This window comes from Ascaphus truei, chromosome 14 (genome assembly GCF_040206685.1).
Source record: "Ascaphus truei isolate aAscTru1 chromosome 14, aAscTru1.hap1, whole genome shotgun sequence".
Lineage (NCBI taxonomy): Eukaryota > Metazoa > Chordata > Amphibia > Anura > Ascaphidae > Ascaphus > Ascaphus truei.
Window position 1 is genome coordinate 21,684,239 of NC_134496.1, and position 7,183 is coordinate 21,691,421.

Genomic DNA, 7,183 nt, shown 5'->3' on the forward strand with positions numbered 1-7,183 from the left:
AACTGCGACCCAGAAAACAGAATGTGGCTGGGGAGGACTAACTCCGCGGGAATCCCTGCGTCTGAATGGGACTCCACACAGTGTTAATCCTACCAAGCCAGCCACGAGCCTGTAAGAGTTGTGCTGTAGAATCCCAGATTGAAGCAGGGGGTCTCCGGAAAATGGCTTTATATAAAAGGTGCATGTGGCCTATTTGTTTCTGTGCTGAAATTTACAATGTACAATACATTGACTTTTAATGCTTGGGGAATGTTTTGGGAAGGCGGTTGTATTTGAGAAGATTTGTGTAAGAAAACCCCATGTAAAATATATATATATATATAAAACAAAACAGAAAACAGAACGCGCGTGCTCCATAGCGTAAATCAGTGTAAAAAGGTTTTAATCTGAACAAGGTAACAATGCAACTCACAAAGGGCCATAGAAGAATGTAGCATCCACGATCGCAGGCTGGGACCAGACCCTCGCGGACGAATATATAATTCTCTAAGGATGTCTGCACATCCCTCTGTGATAGGCTGAGTGGCCTGTCACACAGCCAGGGACAGTCAATGAGACTACACCTCCTATGTATTGAGACTGCACATTGGCTGTGTAACATCTTAAGTGTCACATTTGAAGTGTCTGTGGAGTGCAAATTGGAGTTGAAGTGGAGGTGAAGAATACAAGAACTGGACTCTGCACTTCATCATCAACCCTGTAACTGTGAGAATTTGGCTTTCTAAATTCTCTGACAATTTTTTCACATCTAAAGACTCTCTTTCTAACCTGCTGTGTAACCTGTGTAGCTAGGTCTCCCTTTGTTGTCAGTACCCCCTCACCTCGAGCGCGATTGCGGGTACCGCCGAGTCTCAGGGCGGTCAGGCTCCGGCTCGGGGGTTGCCGGGGACGCGTGCGGCCGGTTGCTGGGGACGCGTGCGGCCGGTTGCTAAGGCCGCAATCGCGTCACCGGGCTCCCGGAGCCGGGCAGAAAGGGCGCCGCCATTGCCCGGATACTCGCACATGCGCAGTGATCGCGCATTGCACAAGAAAGTCTGAGAGCCATGGGAGAAGTCGCGCGAAGGTTGCTGCAGCCCCAGAGAGAGATTGCGCAGGCGCAGGCGAAGGAGAGAAAGCCCGCAAAACCCTACCTACCAGGGAAGGCTCTTGGAAGGGTCTACAAGTCCCATGAGCCTCAGCAGCGCCCCACGTGACGCCAGGGAGCAATAGGGCTGAAGAATCTCCCTGCAAGGGAGATTTTAGATACATTTCGCGGGCTGGCAGCACGTTAGTTGGTGATCGGAGCAGCTAGGGGAAGGAGGTAGGGTGCAGGAGTCAGTGACTCCCTGCACTAGGCCAGCATTCCCCCTAGGCCCCAGATAGCCCTGAGTCAGAGTGGAGTATTGTAGGGACAGGCCCTACGTTAGGGACTCTGCCCCAGTAGCTATTTGTTATAGAGTGCAAAGAACATTGCGTGTCTTGCTGGGACAGAGCTGGACTATCATCAGAGCGGAATCGCCCCTGAGGGATCATCCTGTGGTGGATCAAGGCTATCGTGTGGGAGCTCGCCTTGATCCTTTGTGAAGTCCGTTGCAGGTCCGAGCACTGGAGTGCTCGGCAGGTAACCCATAACATCAAGTGCACCAACAAGGCCTATCACCAGACATAGTGGCTGCGCAGTCACACACACACACTTGTACATGACTTGGTAGTGCGAGACATTGGGTTGGGTTACTGGACACGGGGTGGGATCATTCTGTGGAAGTGTTGGCGTCCGCCGTGGCGCATAAAGTGTTGGCGTCCGCCGTGGCGCAAGATAGCATTAGCGTTGTGAGAAACGTAGTGGTTAGTGTCTCCTCTAAGGAGGGACACCTGTTGATGTTGTATGTATGTGTGTTTCTATGCTCATAAGTAAAAGGTATTGGTTATTATACAAACAGAGTGCGAGTATTTGTATGTGTCCTGCGAGGAACCACTCCCCCTATGGTGGGAGCCATCGCAGGTGGAGGCGCTGCACCGAGTACGCGGTTACTCATAGTATTATATAATTGCCCCAGATTCCCCGTGGCGGAATACTCAGCCCTCCTGTGAGCCAACAGGTAAAGCACCACACACTGGTAACACTGTATGTTCTCCACACCCACACTGTATACTGTATGCGATTGGGTGGGGTGGAATACCCGTTACACCTGATTATGATATGATTTAACAGGATTATTACATTAGTCTGCAATCATCTAATGCAGGGGCGCGCTGTGACCCCCCTGCCTGCTCTCTCCCTGCATCACGCCCCCCCCTTACCTCAAATGTAGCGTCAAATAACGCTCGGGGTCATGTGACGACGCGCCTCTATGGTAACGCAGCGTCAAATGAAGCCGCTGGGTCATGTGACATGACGTCACAAGACCCCGCGGCGTCATTTGACGCCGCGTTGCCATGGAGATGCGTGGACTGGAGCCAGGACTGAAGCTGGGTAAGTGAGCCGCGCCCCCTCACAAAAGTCCCCCCGTTTGCGCACCCCTGATCTAATGGATGGTCTAATTTCAAACATTAGCACATTGCAATGTGATGTTTCTACTATTTACAGAAATAAACAGATTCAGCTTGCAGAGAAACTGGTATTCTGAGTAACTTGACAAATTCTTAAGGACCCATTTTTTTTTTTTTTAACATTTTGGAAGTGTGAACGTGTTGTACATCTCTGCAGCTTAATTACAAGTGACCCATTTTCAATTTCTTTCCAGAGCGATTTCCCTCATTTCCTTTGCATAAACAAATCTGAGACACAAATTATTTTTTGCCACTAAAGTTCTGGGTTGAATTCAAAGTAATTAAGTTGAGGTCAAAGTCTTTATGTTTGCAGTGAAAGCGTCGATGCAAAGAAGATACTGAAAATTTCCCCTCGCAGTGTCCGCAGATGGCCTAATTGAGATGGTTGGCAACTGTTCACTTCTCTTGGGTCCGACATATCAGAATCTGTGCTAGTACAACTCCTTTTTGTCCAATAGTTTTAATCCACAAATCAATTTGAATGGCGTTTGTAGAGCGATTGTGTTCAATTCGCCAAAAAAGTGTGACCAAGTAATATAATCCATCTCTGAGAACTTGAAATCCCAAAACAGAAAATCATTGCAGAATCTCATAGTTGAACTTTGATATTCATCATTGTAGAATTGCTGCTGGAGACATCACAGCTGACATACCCCTCAAGGTAAATTGCAGACAAAGGAGAAACTAGACCTGTTCAGAAACTGATTTAGAGTTGGCAAGGGGACAATTCTCTTACAGTAGGCCGCTTCGACGCTCACTCTAGCTTCAATATTAGCTGTAAATATATTTCACCGCCTGTGAAGGTCTGATTTGTAGTTCAAATAAGCAGGAAAAATCCATTATCATATCTATTGTGCTAAGATAAGACGTGCATTTGGCATTTGCAGTGACAGGGCTAAAGATGAAATGATTAGTGGAGTACATGTGGAAAAAGAAAAGTGGGAAACCAGAATAATTCTAAATACAATGCTAATGAAACGATTTGATGGGTTGCTGTTGCCTATGGGTGCCAGCTGTTATTTAGGGTAAAAAGAGCAAAGCAAATATAATTACGAATTTTGAATGTTTTTCACAACTTGCCACGAGCAATGGACTATTGTATTTATCTAACAGGCGTATCTCTTCCCCCCCCACCATAAATTAAGTTTATTCTTTCTTGAACCATGCATCAGGGACATCTCATCGGGAAGGATTTTTGTTTCAGTGGTGTGAATTAAAATTTGCTTACGCTTTAATTAAAATGAAATAGAATCTTATATATTTTTTATGATATGGTAAGTATGATGCTGGAGGAGAAGTCTAAACTTTATTTGTATACCTTTGTAGTACTGCTTCCCCTCCCCTCTGGGAGATCTTGCTAAGGCTACAGGTGTCATGGTGCTTAATACCTGTGAGGGTTCAGGAGAGATGAGCGTCCGTGATGGTAAGGGGAAACAGAACAGGCTTTTAGTGATCCTCAGGTTCTTCTCTTGGTGTGATGCAACGCCTCCAGTCATAGCAGGCTCCAGGGTTTCTGGAGACAGTCCCCACCAAGACAGTCTTCAAGCATACCCCTACCCAATAGACTGTAACTTAGGCAGGGGTATATCAAACAGGATCCTTTATTTTAGCAGCCACTGCAGTTGTTATTAGCGAATGCAAAGGGTTTAAGGATAGGTCCCAGACCTCTGGATGGTACCGGCCTTCTTGCAGTCTTGAGGCCTGGCACTCTGTTCAGATCTTTGGCTGCAGTCAGCCCCAGGAGGAGAGACTAGAACTGCATGTCTCTACCCCTGGACTGTCTATAATTTAGAGTATTTCCTCCCTAAGGCTGAGTCCATAGAAGGACAAGCAGCGCTGAGCCGTGCGGACGCTCCGCGCTGAGCCCCTGCATCCTCAATGAGGATGCCTTGAGAGGGGGCTCACGCGAGCATCCGCAGGCGTGCTGAGGCGCTGGATTTTTCAGCCGACAGCCAAACTGTTTTTCAGAGCGCTGTCGGCTGAAAACATCCAATCAGCGCAGAGCAGCGTCAACGTCATGGTGCCAGGATGAAATGAGGAGATGGGGGGCCAGGATGAAATGAGGAGATGGGGGGCCAGGATGAAATGAGGAGATGGGGGGCCAGGATGAAATGAGGAGATGGGGGGCCAGGATGAAATGAGGAGATGGGGGGCCAGGATGAGGTGATGGGGGAGCCAGGATGAAGTGAGATGATGGGGGGCCAGGATTAGCTGAGGAGATGATGATGGGGGGGGGGGGGTGAGCTGTGGTGATGATGGGGGGGGGGGGATGAGCTGTGGTGATGATGGGGGGGAGGTGGGGGCATTTTTATAATGTATTGGGGTGGTGGGGATATATTTTATAATGTATTGGGGAGGCGGGGATATATTTTATAATGTATTGGGGAGGTGGGGATATATTTTATAATGTATTGGGGAGGTGGGGATATATTTTATAATGTATTGGGGAGGTGGGGATATATTTTATAATGTATTGGGGAGGTGGGGATATATTTTATAATGTATTGGGGAGGTGGGGATATATTTTATAATGTATTGGGGAGGTGGGGATATGTTTTATAATGTATTGGGGAGGTGGGGATATGTTTTATAATGTATTGGGGAGGTGGGGATATGTTTTATAATGTATTGGGGAGGTGGGGATATGTTTTATAATGTATTGGGGAGGTGGGGATATGTTTTATAATGTATTGGGAGGCGGGGATATATTTTATAATGTATTGGGGAGGCGGGGATATATTTTATAATGTATTGGGGAGGTGAGGATATATTTTATAATGTATTGGGGAGGTGGGGATATATTTTATAATGTATTGGGGAGGCGGGGATATATTTTATAATGTATTGGGGAGGCGGGGATATATTTTATAATGTATTGGGGAGGCGGGGATATATTTTATAATGTATTGGGGAGGCGGGGATATATTTTATAATGTATTGGGGAGGCGGGGATATATTTTATAATGTATTGGGGAGGCGGGGATATATTTTATAATGTATTGGGGAGGCGGGATATATTTTATAATGTATTGGGGAGGCGGGGATATATTTTATAATGTATTGGGGAGGCGGGGATATATTTTATAATGTATTGGGGTGGTGGGGATATATTTTATAATGTATTGGGGTTGTGGGGATATATTTTATAATGTATTGGGGAGGTGGGGATATATTTTATAATGTATTGGGGTGGTGGGGATATATTTTATAATGTATTGGGGAGGCGGGGATATATTTTATAATGTATTGGGGAGGCGGGGATATATTTTATAATGTATTGGGGAGGCGGGGATATATTTTATAATGTATTGGGGAGGTGGGGATATATTTTAAAATGTATTGGGGAGGTGGGGATATATTTTATAATGTATTGGGGTGGTGGGGATATATTTTATAATGTATTGGGGAGGTGGGGATATATTTTATAATGTATTGGGGTGGTGGGGATATATTTTATAATGTATTGGGGAGGTGGGGATATATTTTATAATGTATTGGGGAGGTGGGGATATATTTTATAATGTATTGAGGAGGTGGGGATATATTTTATAATGTATTGAGGAGGTGGGGATATATTTTATAATGTATTGGGGAGGTGGGGATATATTTTATAATGTATTGGGGTGGTGGGGATATATTTTATAATGTATTGGGGAGGCGGGGATATATTTTATAATGTATTGGGGAGGCGGGGATATATTTTATAATGTATTGGGGAGGTGGGGATATATTTTATAATGTATTGGGGAGGCGGGGATATATTTATAATGTATTGGGGAGGTGGGGATATATTTTATAATGTATTGGGGTGGTGGGAATATATTTTATAATGTATTGGGGAGGCGGGGATATATTTTATAATGTATTGGGGAGGCGGGGATATATTTATAATGTATTGGGGAGGTGGGGATATATTTTATAATGTATTGGGGAGGTGGGGGTCCAGTATTGTATCCAGTATTTTTGGACAAGCCACCTGGCAACCCTATCAATATTGCTAATAGAAATATTCTGCAGATCAGCCCCATCATGTCATTTATTTATGCAATTAGTACTGTTAATCAAGGTCAAATACAATAAGATCAAGCACAAATAATGCCCCTTGTGTGGATCTCTCACCCACATCTCTGACACTAGTTTACATGAGAAATTCTGAATTTTGTAATAAAAAAACACTAGAGCTCTAATGATCTTTCTCAGTTAATGGTTTGAAGCATGCTGGGAAATGTAATCCTTCTCTCAACATGAGTCAATATATCACTGAGTGGCTGCAGGAAAATCTACACTTAAATGCTAGAAAATTTCAGGTTCCCTGGTAGTCTAGTGGTTAGGATTCGGCGCTCTCACCGCCGCGGCCCGGGTTCGATTCCCGGTCAGGGAAACATTATTTTTTTTTACACTCAAAGAATCATGTTTGATATACTGTACCGAAGTAAATGTTACTTTGATGTCTGAAGCACTTATTCCCATCTGTTATTTGTATTCTGTTATTTATATCATTGTCACGTGTATTACTGCTGTGGAGCGCTATGTACATTAATGGCGCTATATACTGTAAATAAAGACATACATACTAAGGTTTAAGATATACATGTTATATTTAATACTGTAAAAGGCCAGTCATGAGGATAAAATAGTATAATAACACGATAAT

The 7,183-nt window shown here is 44.5% G+C and overlaps 1 non-coding gene across 1 annotated transcript; it reads left to right on the forward strand.

The window, feature by feature from the left end:
* The first annotated feature begins 6,838 nt into the window (after positions 1 to 6,838).
* On the forward strand, positions 6,839 to 6,910 carry TRNAE-CUC (transfer RNA glutamic acid (anticodon CUC)). The gene has a single exon. It is a non-coding gene; the product is annotated as a tRNA-Glu (tRNA).
* Positions 6,911 to 7,183: the final 273 nt, after the last annotated feature.